Source organism: Ranitomeya imitator, chromosome 4 (genome assembly GCF_032444005.1).
Source record: "Ranitomeya imitator isolate aRanImi1 chromosome 4, aRanImi1.pri, whole genome shotgun sequence".
Classification (NCBI taxonomy): Eukaryota; Metazoa; Chordata; class Amphibia; order Anura; family Dendrobatidae; genus Ranitomeya; species Ranitomeya imitator.
Window position 1 is genome coordinate 408,263,163 of NC_091285.1, and position 23,208 is coordinate 408,286,370.

The following is a 23,208-nucleotide window of genomic DNA, read 5'->3' on the forward strand; positions in this document are numbered from 1 at the left end:
GATAGATACGTAGATACACAGAGAGAGAGATACACAGAGAGTGAGTGATACACTGAGAGAAATACACAGAAAACCAAGAGATACACAGAGAGATACACAGAGAGAGACAGACAGATACGCAGAGAGGCAGACAGAGAGACACACAGACTCATAGAGACAGACAGACAGAAACAGAGAGACAGACAGAGAGACAGGCAGACAGAGACAGAGACAGAGAGACAGACACAAAGAGACAGCTAGCCAGAGAGAGACAGACACAGAGAGACAGACAGAGACAGTCAGCCAGAGAGAGAGACAGAGAGAGAAACAGACAGACATAGAGAACTCAATGATGTTATGTGCCATACCTGTCTATGCAAGACATTATACTGTAGGGCACATAGTTGCCTAGACTAGATAATGATTTTTACAACTGATAGCACAGACAGAAAAATGAATAATATGTTAAGAGCCAGTTAATGGTTGCATGAGGAAAAGTAAAAGAACATTGTAATAGTATGGGCTAGGAAGTGGCGTAAAATGAAGCTTGTAGACCCCAATGAAAAAATCTTCAACAGTGCCCCTAACTATCTATCATGGGATGGTAATAGTATTGCTATTCTAATATGTGCTAAAGTGACCATTTCGGCTCCTTAGGCTCCAGAGCCTGAATGTGACTACGTCTCAGGGCCTAGTTAATAACTTGCTCATCTGTTTTAAGAACAGTCAAGGACTAAAAAAAACAAAAAACTTCTAATTCTGGTTTTGTTCATAATAAAGAATTTACAACTTTGATTTTTATACCTGCATGTATATGATTTTTTTTCTTACATCAGCACTTACGTTAAAAAAAACCCATAAGTGCTGATGTAATAGCCTTTCTATTATGCTTTTAGAGGCTTTTAATGTCCTTTACTTTGCTTCCTTAAATCTCAGTGGAGATACTTAATCAAAATACATTACAATAGCACCCACATTCTGCAAATAGCTGGAACTATTTCTGAATTCTTGTCACATGTATTACAATAAAATGTGTGTGTTCCATACAGGTAAAGAAAATAACAGTAGAATAACTCTTTCATTCTGGGTTCCATCATATTTTATGCAGTTTAGATTACAGCCAGAATGCAACATATGGACCAGCTCAAACTATTGGCAAACTTTATATATATATATATATATATATATATATATATATATATATATATACAGTACAGACCAAAAGTTTGGACACACCTTGTCATTTAAAGATTTTTCTGTATTTTCATGACTGTGAAAATTGTAAATTTACACTGAAGGCATCAAAACTATGAATTAACACATGTGGAATTATATACTTAACAAAAAAAGTGTGAAACAACTGAAAATATGTCTCATATTCTAGGTTCTTCAAAGTAGCCAACTTTTGCTTTGATGATTGCTTTGCACACTCTTGGCATTCTCTTGATGAGCTTCAAGAGGTAGTCACCGAAAATGGTTTTCACTTCACAGGTATGCCCTTTCAGGTTTAATAAGTGGGATTTCTTGCCTTATAAATGGGGTTGGGATCATCAGTTGTGTTGAGCAGAAGTCTGGTGGATACACAGCTGATAGTCCTACTGAATAGACTGTTAGAATTTGTATAATGGCAAGAAGAAAGCAGCTAAGTAAAGAAAAACAAGTGGCCATCATTACTTTAAGAAATGAAGGTCAGTCAGTCCAAAAAATTGGGAAAACTTTGAAAGTGTCTCCAAGTGCAGTTGCAAAAACCATCAAGCGCTACAAAGAAACTGGCTGATATGAGGACCGCCCCAGGAAGGGAAGACCAAGAGTCACCTCTGCTTCTGAGGATAAGTTTATCCGAGTCACCAGCCTCAGAAATCGCAGGTTAACAGCAGCTCAGATTAGAGACCAGGTCAATGCCACACAGAGTTCTAGCAGCAGACACATCTCTACAACACCTATTAAGAGGAGACTTTGTGCAGCAGGCCTTCATTGTAAAATAGCTGCTAGGAAACCACTGCTAAGACAGGCAATAAGCAGAAGAGACTTGTTTGGGCTAAAGAACACAATGAATGAACATTAGACCAGTGGAAATCTGTGCTTTGGTCTGATGAGTCCAAATTTGAGATCTTTGGTTCCAACCACCGTGTCTTTGTGCGATGCAGAAAAGGTGAATGGATGGACTCTACATGCCTGGTTCCCACCGTGAAGCATAGAGGAGGTGTGATGGTGTGGGGGTGCTTTGCTGGTGACACTGTTGGGGATTTATTCAAAATTGAAGGCATACTGAACTAGCATGGCTACCACAGCATCTTGCAGCGGCATGCTATTCCATCTGGTTTGCGTTTAGTTGTACCATCATTTATTTTTCAACAGGGCAATGGCTCCAAACACACCTCCGGGCTGTGTAAGGGCTATTTGACCAAGAAGGAGAGTGATGGGGTGCTACGCCAGATGACCTGGCCTCCACGGTCACCAGACCTGAACCCAATCGAGATGGTTTAGGGTGAGCTGGACCACGAGGTGAAGGCAAAAGGGCCAACAAGTGCTAAGCATCTCTAGAAACTCCTTCAAGATTGTTGGAAGACCATTTCCGGTGACTACCTCTTGAAGCTCATCCAGAGAATGCCAAGAGTGTGCAAAGCAGTCATGAAAGCAAAAGGTGGCTACTTTTAAGAACCTAGAATATAAGACATATTTTCAGTTGTTTCATACTTTTGTGTTAAGTACACGTGTTAACATGTGTTAATTCATAGTTTTGATGCCTTCAGTGTGAATTTACAATTTTCCTAGTCATGAACATGCAGAAAAATCTTTAAATGAGAAGGTGTGTCCAAACTTTTGGTCTGTACTGAATATATATATATATATATATATATATATATGTATATATATATATATATATATATATATACACACTGCTCAAAAAAAGATAGGGAACACTAAAGTCCCACATCCTAGATATCACTGAATGAAATGTTTCAGTTGCAAATTTTAATTCATTACACAGTGGAATGTGTTGAGAACAATAGAACCTGAAAATGATCAACGTAAATCACAACTAATATCCCACGGAGGTCTGGAGTTGGAATGATGCTCAAAATCAAAGTGGAAAATGAAGTTACAGGCTGATCCAACATCAGTGGAAATGCCTCAAGACAAGGAAATGATGCTCAGTAGTGTGTGTGGCCTCCACGTGTCTGTATGATCTCCCTACAATGCCTGGACATGCTCCTGATGAGGTGTCAGATGGTCTCCTGAGGGATCTCTGACCAGACCTGGACTAAAGCATCCGCCAACTCCTGGACAGTCTGTGGTGCAATGTGACGTTGGTGGATGTTGCAAGACATGATGTCCCAGATGTGTTCAATTGGATTCCGGTCAGGGGAATGGGCGGGCCAGTCCATAGCTTCAATGCCTTCATCTTGCTGGAACTGCTGATACACTCCAGCCACATGAGGTCTAGCATTGTCCTGCATTAGGAGAAACCCAGGGCCAACCGCACCAGCATATGGTCTGAGGATCTCATCTCGGTACAAAAAGGCAGTCAGGCTACCTCTGGCAAGCACATGGAGGGCTGTGCGGCCCTCCAAAGAAATGCCACCCCACACCATTACTGACCCACTGCCAAACTGGTCATGTCACGTCTGTCACATGTGCTCAGTGTGAACCTGCTTTCACATGTGAAGAGCACGGGGCGCCAGTGGCGAATTTGCCAATCCTGGTGTTCTGTAGCAAATGTCAAGCATCCTGCACGATGTTGGGCTGTGAGCACAACCCTCATCTGTGGATGTCAGGCACTCAGACCATCCTCATGGAGTCGGTTTCTAACAGTTTGTGCAGACACATGCACATTTGTGGCCTGTTGTAGGTCATTTTGCAGTGCTCTGGCAGTGCTCCTCCTGTTCCTCCTTGCACAAAGGCTGAGGTAGCGGTCCTACTGCTGGGTTGTTGCCCTCCTAAGGCCCCCTCCACATCTCCTGGTGTACTGGCCTGTCTCCTGGTAGCGCCGTCAGCCTCTGGACACTACGCTGACAGACACAGCAAACCTTCTAGCCACTGCTCGCATTGATGTGCCATCCTTGATGAGCTGCACTACCTGAACCACTTGTGTGGGTTGTAGAGTCCGTCTCATGCTACCACGAGTGTGAAAGCACAACCAGCATTCAAAAGTGACCAAAACATCAGCCAGAAAGCATTGGTACTGAGATGTGGTCTGTGGTCCCCACCTGCAGAACCACTCCTTTATTGAGTGTGTCTTGATACTTGCCAATAATTTCAATCTGTTGTCTATTCCATCTGCACAACAGCATGTGAAATTGATTGTCAAACAGTGTTGCTTCCTAAGTGGACAGTTTGATTTCACAGAAGTTTGATTTACTTGGAGTTGTTCTGTTTTTTAAGAGTTCCCTTTATTATTTTGAGCAGTAGCGCAAAAATGTAAGCAGTTCTTCTTTGTTTGATGGCTTGTAACTATCCATCATCCTCTTGATTACATTCCAGAGGTTTTCAATGGGGTTCAGGTCTGGAGATTGGGCTGCCCATGACAGGGTTTTGATGTGGTGGTCTCTTAATTTTTGCCAGAGCTGTATATATATCATATATACTTGTGTATAAGCCGAACCAAGTATAAGCCGAGGCACCTAATTTTGCCTGGAAAAACTGGGAAAAATGTATCTATTCAAGTATAAACTGAGCATGCATTGTCCCCTCATCCCTATAATGGAATGCATTGCTCCTCTTCCATATCCTGGTATCCATGGTTCCTCATCTTCATCATTGTATGCATGGCTCCTTATTCCCATTCTTGTATGCATGGTGTTATGCTGTGCTATCAGGCAACACAGTGTGCAGTAATCAGCGCACATACAGTGATATGGCAATAACCCAAAAACAATAGAACAAGCTCTGAGACGTGGAATCTCTGCAGACTGCAATACCTGAACCTATCCTCACACAACTAAAAGCAGCAGTGGATTGCGCCTAACACTACCTATGCAACTCGGCACTGCCTGAGGAGCTGACTAGCCTGAAGATAGAAATACAAGCCTGACTTGCCTCAGAGAAATACCCCAAAGGAATAGGCAGCCCCCCACATATAATGACTGTTAGCAAGATGAAAAGACAAAACGTAGGAATGAAATAGATTCAGCAAAGTGAGGCCCGATATTCTAGACAGAGCGAGGATAGCAAAGAGAACTATGCAGTCTACAAAAAACCCTAAAGCAGAACCACGCAAAGGGGGGCAAAAAGACCCACCGTGCCGAACTAACGGCACGGCGGTGCACCCTTTGCGTCTCAGAGCTTCCAGCAAAAGAGAATAGCACAGCTGGACAGAAAAAACGGAAACAAAAACAAAGTAACACTTATCTAGCAGAGCAGCAGGCCACAGGAAAGATGCAGTAGCTCAGATCCAACACTGGAACATTGACAAGGAGCCAGGAAGACAGACTCAGGTGGAGTTAAATAGCAAGGCAGCCAACGAGCTCACCAAAACACCTGAGGGAGGAAGCCCAGAGGCTGCAATACCACTTGTGACCACAGGAGTGAATTCAGCCACAGAATTCACAACAGTACCCCCCCCCCCTTGAGGAGGGGTCACTGAACCCTCACCAGAACCCCCAGGCCGACCAGGATGAGCCACATGAAAGGCACGAACAAGATCTGGGGCATGGACATCAGAGGCAAAAACCCAGGAATTATCCTCCTGAGCATAACCCTTCCATTTGACCAGATACTGGAGTTTCCGTCTAGAGACACGAGAATCCAAAATTTTCTCCACAATATACTCCAATTCCCCCTCCACCAAAACAGGGGCAGGAGGCTCCACAGATGGAACCATAGGTGCCACGTATCTTCTCAACAACGACCTATGGAATACATTATGTATGGAAAAGGAGTCTGGGAGGGTCAGACGAAAAGACACCAGATTGAGAATCTCAGAAATCCTATACGGACCAATAAAACGAGGTTTAAATTTAGGAGAGGAAACCTTCATAGGAATATGACGAGAAGATAACCAAACCAGATCCCCAACACGAAGTCGGGGACCCACACGGCGTCTACGATTAGCGAAAAGCTGAGCCTTCTCCTGGGACAAGGTCAAATTGTCCACTACCTGAGTCCAGATCTGCTGCAACCTGTCCACCACAGAATCCACACCAGGACAGTCCGAAGACTCAACCTGTCCTGAAGAGAAACGAGGATGGAACCCAGAATTGCAGAAAAATGGAGAGACCAAGGAAGCCGAGCTGGCCCGATTATTAAGGGCGAACTCAGCCAACGGCAAAAATGACACCCAATCATCCTGGTCAGCAGAAACAAAACATCTCAGATATGTTTCCAAGGTCTGATTGGTTCGTTCGGTCTGGCCATTAGTCTGAGGATGGAAGGCCGAGGAAAAAGATAGGTCAATGCCCATCCTACCACAAAAGGCTCGCCAGAACCTCGAGACAAACTGGGAACCTCTGTCAGAAACAATATTCTCAGGAATGCCATGCAAACGAACCACATGCTGGAAGAACAAAGGCACCAAATCAGAGGAGGAAGGCAATTTAACCAAGGGCACCAGATGGACCATTTTAGAAAAGCGATCACAGACCACCCAAATGACCGACATCTTTTGAGAAACGGGAAGGTCAGAAATGAAATCCATCGAAATATGTGTCCAAGGCCTCTTCGGGACCGGCAAGGGCAAAAGCAACCCACTGGCACGTGAACAGCAGGGCTTAGCCCTAGCACAAATCCCACAGGACTGCACAAAAGCACGCACATCCCGTGACAGAGATGGCTACCAGAAGGATCTAGCCACTAACTCTCTGGTACCAAAGATTCCTGGATGACCAGCCAGCACCGAACAATGAAGTTCAGAGATAACTTTACTAGTCCACCTATCAGGGACGAACAGTTTCTCGGCCGGACAACGATCAGGTTTATTAGCCTGAAATTTCTGCAACACTCTCCGCAAATCAGGAGAGATGGCAGACACAATGACTCCTTCCTTGAGGATACTCGCCGGCTCAGATAACCCCGGAGAGTCGGGCACAAAACTCCTAGACAGAGCATCCGCCTTCACATTTTTAGAGCCCGGAAGGTACGAAATCACAAAATCAAAACGAGCAAAAAATAACGACCAACGGGCCTGTCTAGGATTCAAGCGCTTGGCAGACTCGAGATAAGTAAGATTCTTATGATCAGTCAATACCACCACGCGATGCTTAGCTCCCTCAAGCCAATGACGCCACTCCTCGAATGCCCACTTCATGGCCAGCAACTCTCGGTTGCCCACATCATAATTACGCTCAGCAGCAGAAAATTTCCTGGAAAAGAAAGCACATGGTTTCAACACTGAGCAACCAGAACCTCTCTGTGACAAAACCGCCCCTGCTCCAATCTCAGAAGCATCAACCTCGACCTGGAACGGAAGAGAAACATCTGGTTGACACAACACAGGGGCACAGCAAAAACGACGCTTCAACTCCTGAAAAGCTTCCACGGCAGCAGAAGACCAATTAACCAAATCAGCACCCTTCTTGGTCAAATCGGTCAATGGTCTGGCAATGCTAGAAAAATTACAGATGAAGCGACGATAAAAATTAGCAAAGCCCAGGAATTTCTGCAGACTTTTCAGAGATGTCGGCTGAGTCCAATCCTGGATGGCCTGGACCTTAACCGGATCCATCTCGATAGTAGAAGGGGAAAAGATGAACCCCAAAAATGAAACTTTATGCACACCGAAGAGACACTTTGATCCCTTCACGAACAAGGAATTAGCACGCAGTACCTGGAAAACCATTCTGACTTGCTTCACATGAGACTCCCAATCATCAGAGAAGATCAAAATGTCATCCAAGTAAACAATCAGGAATTTATCCAGATACTCACGGAAAATGTCATGCATAAAAGACTGAAAAACAGATGGAGCATTGGCAAGTCCGAACGGCATCACCAGATACTCAAAATGACCCTCGGGCGTATTAAATGCCGTTTTCCATTCATCTCCCTGCCTGATTCTCACCAGATTATACGCACCACGAAGATCAATCTTAGTAAACCAACTAGCCCCCTTAATCCGAGCAAACAAGTCAGATATCAATGGCAAGGGATACTGAAACTTAACAGTGATCTTATTAAGAAGGCGGTAATCAATACACGGTCTTAGCGAACCATCCTTTTTGGCTACAAAAAAGAACCCTGCTCCCAATGGTGATGACGATGGGCGAATATGTCCCTTCTCCAGGGATTCTTTCACATAACTGCGCATAGCGGTGTGTTCAGGCACGGACAAATTAAATAAACGACCCTTAGGGAATTTACTACCAGGAATCAAATTGATAGCACAATCACAATTCCTATGCGGAGGTAGGGCATCAGACTTGGGCTCTTCAAATACATCCTGAAAGTCAGACAAGAACTCTGGGATGTCAGAAGGAATGGATGACGAAATAGACAAAAATGGAACATCACCATGTACTCCCTGACAACCCCAGCTGGTTACCGACATAGAGTTCCAATCTAATACTGGATTATGGGTTTGTAGCCATGGCAACCCCAACACGACCACATCATGCAGATTATGCAGTACCAGAAAGCGAATAACTTCCTGATGTGCAGGAGCCATGCACATGGTCAGCTGGGCCCAGTACTGAGGCTTATTCTTGGCCAAAGGTGTAGCATCAATTCCTCTCAACGGAATAGGACACCGCAAAGGCTCCAAGAAAAATCCACAACGTTTAGCATAATCCAAATCCATCAGATTCAGGGCAGCGCCTGAATCCACAAACGCCATGACAGAATACGATGACAAAGAGCATATCAAGGTATTGGACAGAAGGAATTTGGACTGTACAGTACCAATGACGGCAGAGCTATCGAACCGCCTAGTGCGCTTAGGACAATTAGAAATAGCATGAGTGGAATCACCACAGTAGAAACACAGCCTGTTCAGACGTCTGTGTTCTTGCCGTTCAACTTTAGTCATAGTCCTGTCGCACTGCATAGGCTCAGGTTTACTCTCAGACAATACCACCAGATGGTGCACAGATTTACGCTCGCGCAAGCGACGACCGATCTGAATGGCCAAGGACATAGACTCATTCAAACCAGCAGGCATAGGAAATCCCACCATGACATCCTTAAGAGCTTCAGAGAGACCCTTTCTGAACCAAGCCGCCAGTGCAGATTCATTCCACAGAGTGAGTACTGACCACTTCCTAAATTTCTGACAATATACTTCTACATCATCCTGACCCTGGCATAAAGCCAGCAAATTTTTCTCAGCCTGATCCACTGAATTAGGCTCATCGTAAAGCAATCCAAGCGCCTGGAAAAACGCATCAACATTACTCAATGCAGGGTCTCCTGGCGCAACAGAAAACGCCCAGTCCTGTGGGTCGCCGCGCAAAAAAGAAATAATAATCAAAACCTGTTGAATAGGATTACCAGAAGAATGAGGTTTCAAGGCCAGAAATAGCTTACAATTATTTTTGAAGCTCAGGAACTTAGTTCTGTCACCAAAAAACAAATCAGGAATAGGAATTCTTGGTTCTAGCATAGATTTCTGATCAATTGTATCTTGAATCTTTTGTACATTTATAACGAGATTATCCATTGAGGAGCACAGAGCCTGATTATCCATGTCCACAGCTGTGTCCTGAAGCACTCTAATGTCTAGGGGAAAAAAAAAAAAAAAAAAAAAACTGAAGACAGAGCTGAGGAAAAAAAAATGATGTCAGGACTTCTTTTTTCCCTCTATTGAGAATCATTGGTTTGGCTCCTTGTACTGTTATGCTGTGCTATCAGGCAACACAGTGTGCAGTAATCAGCGCACATACAGTGATATGGCAATAACCCAAAAACAATAGAACAAGCTCTGAGACGTGGAATCTCTGCAGACTGCAATACCTGAACCTATCCTCACACAACTAAAAGCAGCAGTGGATTGCGCCTAACACTACCTATGCAACTCGGCACTGCCTGAGGAGCTGACTAGCCTGAAGATAGAAATACAAGCCTGACTTGCCTCAGAGAAATACCCCAAAGGAATAGGCAGCCCCCCACATATAATGACTGTTAGCAAGATGAAAAGACAAAACGTAGGAATGAAATAGATTCAGCAAAGTGAGGCCCGATATTCTAGACAGAGCGAGGATAGCAAAGAGAACTATGCAGTCTACAAAAAACCCTAAAGCAGAACCACGCAAAGGGGGGCAAAAAGACCCACCGTGCCGAACTAACGGCATGGCGGTGCACCCTTTGCGTCTCAGAGCTTCCAGCAAAAGAGAATAGCACAGCTGGACAGAAAAAACGGAAACAAAAACAAAGTAACACTTATCTAGCAGAGCAGCAGGCCACAGGAAAGATGCAGTAGCTCAGATCCAACACTGGAACATTGACAAGGAGCCAGGAAGACAGACTCAGGTGGAGTTAAATAGCAAGGCAGCCAACGAGCTCACCAAAACACCTGAGGGAGGAAGCCCAGAGGCTGCAATACCACTTGTGACCACAGGAGTGAATTCAGCCACAGAATTCACAACAGCATGGCTCCTCATCCCCATCCTTGTCTGCATGGCTCCTTGTTCCATCCTTGTCTGTATGGCTCTTTATCTCCATCCTTGTCTGCATGGCTCCTTATTCCCATCCTTGTCTGCATGGCTCCTTATTCCAATCCTTGTCTGCATGGCTCCTTATTCCCATCCTTGTCTGCATGGCTCCTTATTCCCATCCTTGTCTGCATGGCTCCTTATTCCCATCCTTGTCTTCATGGCTCCTCATTCCAATCCTTGTCTGCATGGCTCCTTATTCCCATCCTTGTCTGCTTGGCTTCTTATTCCCATCCTTGTCTGCATGGCTCCCCATTCCCATCCTTGTCTGCATGATTCCTCATCCCCATCCTAGTATGTATGGACTCATCTTCCCTGTGCGCCCTCGCAGCATCTCATTCCTGTGCCAGCAGCTCCTGTGGCGAATGATCACCTGTCCCCGCTCATTAAGGTAGCGAATATTCACCTCTCTCCATGCCTATAGGAGTGGAGAGAGGTGAACATTCATTACCTTAATGAGCGGGCACCCGTGAGAGCCCGGCAGCTGCTTTGAAGCCGGCGACTGCTGCTGACACTGTGCGCGCACTATAAGAGAAATGAATGTTGACTGCAAGTGCAGTGAATATTAATTTCTTTTTAGCAGCGGGCACAGGCATTAGCTGCAGCAGCTGGCTTCTGCCTTCTGTCACCCGCTGCTCTGGCCTCCCCTGTTCTGGGACAATGACTCGTGTATAAACCGAAGGAGGCATTTCAGCACAAAAAATGTGCTGAAAAACTCGGTTTACACACAAGTATATCTAGTATATACTTTATGTAAATAACTTGCCTACTACTGTGAACATTTGGTTTTCTTTTCATTGTGAGGCAAACAACAAATAAGACAAAATAACAGAACACTTCATCCTCCTAAAGTCAGTACTTTATAGAGCCTTCTGTTGCGTCAATTACAGCTGCAAGTAGATGTGGATAAGTTTCTATGAGCTTTCCACATATTGTCACTGGGATTATTGCCCATTCATTAAGGACAAAAACTGCTCCAGCACCTTCAAGTTAGATGGTTTCTGGTGATCAGCAATCTTCAAGTCTGACCACAGATTCTCAATTGGATTAAGGTTTGGGCTTTGACTAGGCCATTCCAAAACATTTAGGCCGGGGTCACACTACAGCGTAATACGGATGAGTGTTAAGCGAGAAAAAATCGCATAGCACTCCGACCAATGTTAATCTATGAGGCAGCTCCCATCATCCGTTATTTTCTCGTCCGTATTACACTTGTGAGTGAAATCGCAGCATGCTGCGATTGTCCACCTATCTCAGCTGAGAAATGCCAATGCAAGTCTATGTGTGCGAGAAAAAAATGCACAGCACACGGACCACCAGTGTGACTTGCGGGAAATTCTCAGGCATTGGGCAGGTGACAGGAAAGGCTCAGCCATTATTTGCTCATTTTGCACGTGTGTGAGAAAATCTCACCATACGGATGACATACGGATGACACACGGATACTTTTTTGAGAAAAAAACGCATCCTAGCATTGCACACGGATGAGATACGGATCACCATACGGAGAACATTTGTGCGATTCTCAGCAGACAAAATCAGACAGATTTTTTATACATTGGTTGTGTGACCCCGGCCTTACACATTTCCCCTTAAACGACTCGATTGTTGCTTTAGCAGTATGCTTTGGGTTATTGTCTTGATGGAAGGTGAACCTGCATCCCAGTCTTAAGTTGGTGACAGACTGAAACAGATTTTGCTCAAGAATTTCTCTGTATTTTGCACCATCCATCTTCCCCTCAATTTGGAACATTTTCCCTGTTCCAGCTGCCGAAAATCATCCCCACAGCACGATGCTGATATTATCATGTTTCACTCTGGTGATGGTGTTCTTGGGGTGATGAGCTGTGTTGATTTGGTGCCAGACATAGCGCTTACCTTGGTGACCAAAAAGTTACATTTTTGCCTCATCTGGCCATAGCACCTTCCTCCATACATTTGGGGAGTCTCCCACATGTCTTTCGGCAAAAGGAACCTAACAACTTTTGTCCGGAAGAAGCAGGCGGCGAAACACGCGTCGGGATGAGGGGACGCCAGGAGCATCCAAAGCCTTGGTAAATATTAATCTCTACGCCAATTTTTAGGTGCTTATTCTACCCACTTTATGCCGGAACTTTGAATTCTAGAAAGATTCTCCAGCCCTAGGAATATATGCATATTTAGTGGAGACTGTATGATTGTTTGGAAGGATAGTTCCTCCATGTCTCCATATGATGGTGTAATGCATTACGGGTGAAGGAATTTTTCTTGATATTTGATGACTATTTATTTATTGTGAATTGGCATAATATTTAGAGGAAAAAATAAAATTGAAAATTTTTTGATCCTATTGTGTGTGCGAAGGGCCTTTTCTGGCATCCCCTAAACGGCATTTTTCTTTTTTTATTATTACTATTTCTTATTGTTGTCTATTGTCTTTTGGATTTGATTAATAAAAATGTATTTGTATTTTATATATGGTTGGGATCTCGTTTTTGTCTCACACATTTTGTGTGGACGTCAGGCACTCAGACCATCCTCATGGAGTCGGTTTCTAACAGTTTGTGCAGACACATGCACATTTGTGGCCTGCTGTAGGTCATTTTGCAGTGCTCTGGCAGTGCTCCTCCTGTTCCTCCTTGCACAAAGGCTGAGGTAGCGGTCCTACTGCTGGGTTGTTGCCCTCCTAAGGCCCCCTCCACATCTCCTGGTGTACTGGCCTGTCTCCTGGTAGTGCCGTCAGCCTCTGGACACTACGCTGACAGACACAGCAAACCTTCTAGCCACTGCTCGCATTGATGTGCCATCCTTGATGAGCTGCACTACCTGAACCACTTGTGTGGGTTGTAGAGTCCGTCTCATGCTACCACGAGTGTGAAAGCACAACCAGCATTCAAAAGTGACCAAAACATCAGCCAGAAAGCATTGGTACTGAGATGTGGTCTGTGGTCCCCACCTGCAGAACCACTCCTTTATTGAGTGTGTCTTGATACTTGCCAATAATTTCAATCTGTTGTCTATTCCATCTGCACAACAGCATGTGAAATTGATTGTCAAACAGTGTTGCTTCCTAAGTGGACAGTTTGATTTCATAGAAGTTTGATTTACTTGGAGTTGTTCTGTTTTTTAAGAGTTCCCTTTATTATTTTGAGCAGTAGCGCAAAAATGTAAGCAGTTCTTCTTTGTTTGATGGCTTGTAACTATCCATCATCCTCTTGATTACATTCCAGAGGTTTTCAATGGGGTTCAGGTCTGGAGATTGGGCTGCCCATGACAGGGTTTTGATGTGGTGGTCTCTTAATTTTTGCCAGAGCTGTATATATATCATATATACTTGTGTATAAGCCGAACCAAGTATAAGCCGAGGCACCTAATTTTGCCTGGAAAAACTGGGAAAAATGTATCTATTCAAGTATAAACTGAGCATGCATTGTCCCCTCATCCCTATAATGGAATGCATTGCTCCTCTTCCATATCCTGGTATCCATGGTTCCTCATCTTCATCATTGTATGCATGGCTCCTTATTCCCATTCTTGTATGCATGGCCCCTCATCCCCATCCTTGTCTGCATGGCTCCTTGTTCCATCCTTGTCTGCATGGCTCTTTATCTCCATCCTTGTCTGCATGGCTCCTTATTCCCATCCTTGTCTGCATGGCTCCTTATTCCAATCCTTGTCTGCATGGCTCCTTATTCCCATCCTTGTCTGCATGGCTCCTTATTCCCATCCTTGTCTGCATGGCTCCTTATTCCCATCCTTGTCTTCATGGCTCCTCATTCCAATCCTTGTCTGCATGGCTCCTTATTCCCATCCTTGTCTGCATGGCTTCTTATTCCCATCCTTGTCTGCATGGCTCCCCATTCCCATCCTTGTCTGCATGATTCCTCATCCCCATCCTAGTATGTATGGACTCATCTTCCCTGTGCGCCCTCGCAGCATCTCATTCCTGTGCCAGCAGCTCCTGTGGCGAATGATCACCTGTCCCCGCTCATTAAGGTAGCGAATATTCACCTCTCTCCATGCCTATAGGAGTGGAGAGAGGTGAACATTCATTACCTTAATGAGCGGGCACCCGTGAGAGCCCGGCAGCTGCTTTGAAGCCGGCGACTGCTGCTGACACTGTGCGCGCACTATAAGAGAAATGAATGTTGACTGCAAGTGCAGTGAATATTAATTTCTTTTTAGCAGCGGGCACAGGCATTAGCTGCAGCAGCTGGCTTCTGCCTTCTGTCACCCGCTGCTCTGGCCTCCCCTGTTCTGGGACAATGACTCGTGTATAAGCCGAAGGAGGCATTTCAGCACAAAAAATGTGCTGAAAAACTCGGTTTACACACAAGTATATCTAGTATATACTTTATGTAAATAACTTGCCTACTACTGTGAACATTTGGTTTTCTTTTCATTGTGAGGCAAACAACAAATAAGACAAAATAACAGAACACTTCATCCTCCTAAAGTCAGTACTTTATAGAGCCTTCTGTTGCGTCAATTACAGCTGCAAGTAGATGTGGATAAGTTTCTATGAGCTTTCCACATATTGTCACTGGGATTATTGCCCATTCATTAAGGACAAAAACTGCTCCAGCACCTTCAAGTTAGATGGTTTCTGGTGATCAGCAATCTTCAAGTCTGACCACAGATTCTCAATTGGATTAAGGTTTGGGCTTTGACTAGGCCATTCCAAAACATTTAGGCCGGGGTCACACTACAGCGTAATACGGATGAGTGTTAAGCGAGAAAAAATCGCATAACACTCCGACCAATGTTAATCTATGAGGCAGCTCCCATCATCCGTTATTTTCTCGTCCGTATTACACTTGTGAGTGAAATCGCAGCATGCTGCGATTGTCCACCTATCTCAGCTGAGAAATGCCAATGCAAGTCTATGTGTGCGAGAAAAAAATGCACAGCACACGGACCACCAGTGTGACTTGCGGGAAATTCTCAGGCATTGGGCAGGTGACAGGAAAGGCTCAGCCATTATTTGCTCATTTTGCACGTGTGTGAGAAAATCTCACCATACGGATGACATACGGATGACACACGGATACTTTTTTGAGAAAAAAACGCATCCTAGCATTGCACACGGATGAGATACGGATCACCATACGGAGAACATTTGTGCGATTCTCAGCAGACAAAATCAGACAGATTTTTTATACATTGGTTGTGTGACCCCGGCCTTACACATTTCCCCTTAAACGACTCGATTGTTGCTTTAGCAGTATGCTTTGGGTTATTGTCTTGATGGAAGGTGAACCTGCATCCCAGTCTTAAGTTGGTGACAGACTGAAACAGATTTTGCTCAAGAATTTCTCTGTATTTTGCACCATCCATCTTCCCCTCAATTTGGAACATTTTCCCTGTTCCAGCTGCCGAAAATCATCCCCACAGCACGATGCTGATATTATCATGTTTCACTCTGGTGATGGTGTTCTTGGGGTGATGAGCTGTGTTGATTTGGTGCCAGACATAGCGCTTACCTTGGTGACCAAAAAGTTACATTTTTGCCTCATCTGGCCATAGCACCTTCCTCCATACATTTGGGGAGTCTCCCACATGTCTTTTGGCAAAAGGAACCTAACAACTTTTGTCCGGAAGAAGCAGGCGGCGAAACACGCGTCGGGATGAGGGGACGCCAGGAGCATCCAAAGCCTTGGTAAATATTAATCTCTACGCCAATTTTTAGGTGCTTATTCTACCCACTTTATGCCGGAACTTTGAATTCTAGAAAGATTCTCCAGCCCTAGGAATATATGCATATTTAGTGGAGACTGTATGATTGTTTGGAAGAATAGTTCCTCCATGTCTCCATATGATGGTGTAATGCATTACGGGTGAAGGAATTTTTCTTGATATTTGATGACTATTTATTTATTGTGAATTGGCATAATATTTAGAGGAAAAAATTAAATTGAAAATTTTTTGATCCTATTGTGTGTGCGAAGGGCCTTGTCTGGCATCCCCTAAACGGCATTTTTCTTTTTTTATTATTACTATTTCTTATTGTTGTCTATTGTCTTTTGGATTTGATTAATAAAAATGTATTTGTATTTTATATATGGTTGGGATCTCGTTTTTGTCTCACACATTTTGTGGGACGTGTTGATACACTTTGATAAAGTGCCCTAGGTAATATTGGACACATGTTGATTTGAATTTTTGTGTGTCAGTAAAGGTTCTGCCTACTCTTCTATAAAGGCTGCCTCTATAGAGTGTATGGCTTATTGTGGTCTTATGGACAGATACTCCAGTCTCTGCTTGGGAACTCTTCAGCTCCTTCAGGGTTACTTTTGGTGTCTGTGCTGCCTCACTGATTTATGGCCTCCTTGTCTGGGCTGAGAGTTTTGCTCTGTGATCCTTTCTTGGCAGGTTTGTTGTGGTACCATGTTCTTTATATTTAATGATAATGGATTTGATGGTGCTCCGTAGGATCATAAGACATTGGGATATTTTTTTAGAACCCAACCTTGACTTGTACTTCTCAACAACTTTGTCCCTGGCTTGTTTGGAGATATCCTTGGTCTTCATGCTGTTGTTTGATTAGCGATGCTTTTTGCTTAATTGTGTTGCAACCTCTGTGGGTTTTCAGAGAAGGTGTGTATATACTGACAGACCAAGTGACACTTAGATTGCACACAGGTGGACTTCTTTTCACTAACTACGTGACTTACGAATAGAGATGAGTGAATTTGCTCAGGTTCCCTCCTATTCGGCAAGCTATAGCGCTTGCCGATCAAGCTGCAGAGGGAACCTGGCTTCCTGGATCGCACCGTCCGATCAGCTTTGTCATGGCTGTGTCACAGTTACGACACATGCATGGAGAGCCTGTTTGTTGATACCCCTAAATAAAATTCCAAGTGACCAATTGCCTCCAGAATTCACATAATTGGTAAATTAAGTTCACATGTGTGTAATTTATGCCAAATATAACCACAGCTGTTCTGTGATGGCCTTTGAGATGGCCTCATAGGTATGTTTAATAATATTAGGGATCAAACAGCATCATGAAAACCAAAGAAGACACCAGACAGGTGAGGTAAGTTGAGGAGAAGAGCAAAGTAGGGTTAGGTTATAAAAATAAATAGTTCAAGATTTGAACATCTCACGGAACACTCTTCAATCTATTATCCAAAAAATGGAAGTAGTATGGTACATTTGCACAAAATTTCTGCAAATTTTTAAAAACTCTCAATTGATGATTGAGTCGAAAACAATTCATGAATCAGTCAAAATCCCCAAATTTCCCACAATGACGCACATAAAAAAACACAGGCAAATACATAAAACTAGACTTTAACAAGATGAAAGCTAGAAGGACAGGGAACAAATGGAAAAGCTGCACATGACACCAAAAACTAGACAAAAATAAGGTGCAGATGAAGCAACTCAGACACGAAATGTATGATTTTTATTAAGGCTATGCTAATGCTCTGGCTATTCTTTTAGGGATGTGCTTGGATTGAACAGTCATTTTGTGCTGACAGACTCCCTTTAATTTTTTAAGTGCACCTATTCGTTAAAGAAATAATAAATTGAGGTATGGTCCTCATAGGAAATGAGTAGCGTAACATACTGCTGCTTATAAATATTTTTGTACCATGTAGAAAAAATAAAGAATAATATGAGTGTAAATGGCTTTATTCTTTGAATATAGATCACATTCCTTCATGATTAACAATTCTTAATCAGATGTTGCAGTGCTTCCTTACATAAAGACCAGGGGGTTATTTTGAAGTATTGAAGAAATGAAGATTTTTCACATCTTGATCTTTAGTGACATCCATTTATGAATCTTTTCACGCCCAGAATTTTCATAATGTTATTAAGAATTAACATTCTCATGAAGGCTTTTTTTTTTTTTTTTTTAAATAATCATTATATATACCATAGTTGAGGGTAGGAATATCTTTGGCAGACATAGGGTTAAATGTGTCTTAAGCCATTTGTTGATTTCCAGGTCTAATGGGAGGTAAATTCTTGATTTTCTAAATGCTTGTAGATTTGAGCAGTTTCTTAGTTAAGGAGTTTTTGTAAATAATGCAGCAATTCAGTTATAAATTGCTGGGAAAGTGGTAATGGATTATCAATATTCCTCCCTTTTGTATCATCACATATTCTTTGTCCTCTGAGAATTCATTTAAGCCAGCTTCAAGAAGTGCCTCTTATTCATCATCTCACAGAATCAAGAACCGTCTCCCCCAGATATATGTAATGGGTATTTTGTCATAATATGCTAAGTTACTTCCATTACATATTGAACATCCACATAGAAGGAAAAGCAAGTTTTCTCAAGTTAACTTTCAGATTACTCAGAACTAAATTTCCCTGATGTAATGACAAATATTGATATAAAAGAAACCCTTATGGCATTGTTATTTATGGGTACATTTGATAATGCATATTTTGAAATTGATGTTACTTTACATTTTATAGGTTGCGTAGTTAAAGAGTAGCCATCATTTTAATTCATTTTTCATGACTCAATAGCACAGGTAAAAATAAGAATGTTTGTAATATATCTTTGTCATGCTTCTGGATCCAAACCCTTGATTCTGTGGTTGGCGTCTCTTTCTGTTAAGCCACAACAGATACACCTGTTTTTTGGGTGTTTTGCTCTGTTATCTTTGGGTCTGTCAGTTTTCGGTAATGTGTTTTTCCTTTACTGTGTTAGTCTATCCTATCACCTTTTGGGTGCAGCTTTATATACCTTCCTCCGCTGGTGTTTTTTGCTGCTGGTGATATACTTTGTTGGGTTCATTCACATTGCTGTAGTTTGTGTTGATTGCAGTAGTTTTGGGTGTGATTCATTTTCTCCTTAGGGAACTGCTGCTTTAGTGATCTTTGGAGCTGCTAAGGACATTTAGGGTAAGCCACCATTTAGTAGGGGTGCCATTACGTTATCCTAGGATGCCAACCTCCGCGGTTAGGTTGGGACAGACCAGGGCAGAGAAGGATATTTGTCTTAATGGTTTGTACATTACCCATGTGAATGTGCTTTTGCATTCACAACAATATTATAAGGGAAGCCTGCTTCTTTCTCCTCCTGAACTGATCATTAATTCTCAATATACTCAGTTCATGGTTAAGTCTTCAATAAATACATACTTTCTTATTACAGAGTTTGGAAATAACAGTTACTGCTCACAAGGTTCTATAGTGAACTGTAACTGTCATTTCAAGAGAACTCTGTCTGCCTCTAGCTTTTCCTTCTCCCCCCTCCATAGAATTTTATAAGTACCAACTGTCATTTCTGCTTACTGTAGTGGAAAAATCTGTCTTCACTGAATACAAATTTTATCCATACATTAAGAATGAAAGAACAATCAAGGGGTGAAATAAGTCAATTACTCCACTAAGATATATTACAAAGTTGCTTATTTTCATTTGTATGACTGATTTGTTAAAAAAAAAAGAAGAAAACAATGGTTCCTCTTTAAATATACATTGATTAGATAGAGGTTGAAAAAAACTACAATCAGGCAAAAGGACTTATAAACTTAACGCAACAAGAAAGTGGCAAACTATGCGTTACCTAGCTTTCATCAATATTCTCATATGCTGATTCATACACAGAATAGAATCCGCTACTGATTTATGGAATTCACGGCTTCAAACCTCCTTCTACTGCAATTTTTACATGATCCAGTTAACGCACCAGTGTAAAGAGGATTGTTTGGGACTCACATATTGATGACCTATTCTTATGCTAGGTTATCATTACGAGAACAGTGGGGTTACACACCAGGGAACCACATGGATCAGATTATATCTTCTCTGGTAGCAGTTGGATGCAAGCAATGTACAGAGAGTAACAGTGAATTCAATAGTGGACATTGTGCAGAGCTGCGGTGTTTCGCTCAATACATTGCTTATGTAAGAAGGTGAACATATTGCCCACATTCCCCATTGAAGAACAAGTGTAGTGTTATATTGTATAATGTGAATTGGGATATACGTTAATAATGTTGGTTAAATGTGTTACTCGATGGTAGGAAATGCCACAGTTAAAGATTGGGACTAGCCCAGAATGAGAGGTCCTAAGGTGAAGGGACAGAGACAGTTTCCTGTTAGAACGTCAGGTAGGGCCCATTGTGAGTAGAAAGTAGACCTAAATTCTGAACTCAGCAGTGCTGCATAATTTGGGTGTCCCCAATGTGAGAGGAGACCGTAACAAGGGATAGTGAGATTCTAGCAAAAAGAAGGAGAGAAGTGACTGAAAGTCACTGTTTGATCGGAAACTGGTTCAGGGGAAGGACGCCTAGCAGCACGACCCAGAGTTTATAACTCCAAGAGGAAATGGGACTGGACAGAGTATGGGAAATGAAGAGAGTGCCCCGGCGGGAGTTTCAAGGCATCAATGACAGAGAAGTTAAGGCTAGCAACATAGTTTCCTTGAAAGGAAAGAAGATGTGGAACCCTGGATTTAGAATAGGACTCTTGCTAACTGGACTGTAGTACTGAGCTGCGTTGTGGTGAAGTAGTAAGGAGCAGTGAAGATAGAGGATATGTAACAAGAATAGAGGAAGAGATTTAAATTGTGTGTGGATGTGCCATTTCTGGGGCGGCTGAGGGCTGGTCTCATTAGGCTGGGAAGGGGTCAATATATATGGACCTTCACAACCTTTTAATATCGGCCCCGGGGGTAGTGCCCAATTCAGGGATTTCCTGTACCTGGTAAGATCTGGCTATGGGTTGTGTCCTAGTGGGGAGCTTTTTGACGCCAGTTGGCTCTTTATTTGTGTCTCCCTAGGGACTTTCCATAGACGTATCCCCCATTCCTGGGCTGTTTAATTGCCAGACCCGCATGAACAAAAGCCAGATTAGGCATGATTTTGATAGATGGGCTACAATTATAAGCTTTACAGCTCGGTTCTGGTGGGTTTCGGAAGGTTATAGTTCCGTCATTTAAGCATTATTATATGTAACTAGATTGTGGCCCGATTCTAACGCATCGGGTATTCTAGAATATGCATGTCCCCGTAGTATATGGACAATGATGATTCCAGAATTCGCGGCACACTGTGCCCGTCGCTGATTGGTCGAGGCAACCTTTATGACATCATCGTCGCCATGGCAACCATTATGACATCTACGTCGATACTGTGCCCGTCGCTGAATCAGAAACGTGAGATGTCTACGTCCTTTATGACATCATCGTCGCTGTGCCCGTTGCTGATTGGTCGAGGCCTGGCGGCCTCGACCAATCAGACGCAGGATTTCTACGTCCTTTATGACATCATCGTCGCTGTGCCCGTTGCTGATTGGTCGAGGCCTGGCGGCCTCGACCAATCAGACGCAGGATTTCTACGTCCTTTATGACATCATCGTCGCTGTGCCCGTTGCTGATTGGTCGAGGCCTGGCGGCCTCGACCAATCAGACGCAGGATTTCTACGTCCTTTATGACATCATCGTCGCTGTGCCCGTTGCTGATTGGTCGAGGCCTGGCGGCCTCGACCAATCAGAGAGCCGGGATTTCCAGGACAGACAGACAGACAGACAGACGGAAAAACCCTTAGGCAATTATATATATAGATAATCCTGTGCTGTGGTAATGTTTGCTAGCCCCATTTTTAATATGCAGCTAAGGCAAAGCTGAGATCTTCAGGCTGATATCAATAGCCTGGGAAGGTTCATGAATATTGCGACCCCCCCAACCTACTGTTTCCTTCCCCACTATCCTATAGAATTTAAGCCCGCAAGGGCAGGGTCCTCTCCCCTCTCTATCAGTCTGTCATTGTTAGTTTGCTTACTGTAAGTGATATCTGTAATTTGTATGTAACCCCTTTTCATGTACAGCACCATGGAATCAATGGTGCTATATAAATAAATAATAATAATATTGGCCCCTTCCCAACATAATAAGACCTGGTCGCAGCTGTGTACTTTCCCTTGGCTGGTTATTAAAAGTATGGGGGACCTTACATCATTATTTTAGTTATATATTTATTTTACACTGTCCCTGTGCTAATCAGAGCACAATGGCGGCATTACCTGTGATTCAACATCACAAGTTGGCCATATCACAAGTTGCACCGGCCAAACACAGTCATGCCAAAACTTGGCACGGCTGTGATGGCTGCATAAGTGCCCACCACCTAAAGCTTGTTGATTGGCTCTACTGCAGCTTTTCAACAAGCTTTATTAAGCATCCGAACTCTGAACAGTAACACAGGCTTTTCACAGACTTCTGGGAGAAGTCCATGTTTAGAGTTCAGCACCGGACAGTAGGTGACTGGTATGAACCACGAACTTTACAGTTCGGGTTCGCTCATCACTACTTAAGAGCCACAAATTAGGCACTTTGTGTAAATGACATAAAAATGTATAAAAGTAGCTGGCAGGAAATCAGCATTAAATACCATGAAGGCATGTGTTAGGAGTCGAGTTTCCTCTGCTGCACAGGAGGAATCTCGATCCGTGTCTGCTGCGGTCTCCCATTCTGCATCGGCCGCAGTGGGGTCTGCTCAGCGGAGGCGTCGCTCCCAGCGTCTTGCTGGGACTGATTCTGTGCAGAGGGTTACTGCTGCCTTTTCTGGCTCTCCTGTTGTACCCTGCACTGATCTGCGGCGAGCAGGCTTCTCTGGGACTAAGTCCTTATTTTCACACTCTGAGCATGCCCAGGGCAAGATCTCCCGTTGGAGATCGAGGGTCACATGCTCAGGT

General features: G+C 43.4%; 1 protein-coding gene across 1 annotated transcript in view; it reads left to right on the forward strand.

Moving 5' to 3' along the window:
- Window positions 1-23,208, forward strand: part of LOC138676256 (collagen alpha-1(VII) chain-like) — an 831,262-nt gene that overhangs the window by 618,159 nt on the left and 189,895 nt on the right. The window lies entirely within an intron of this gene.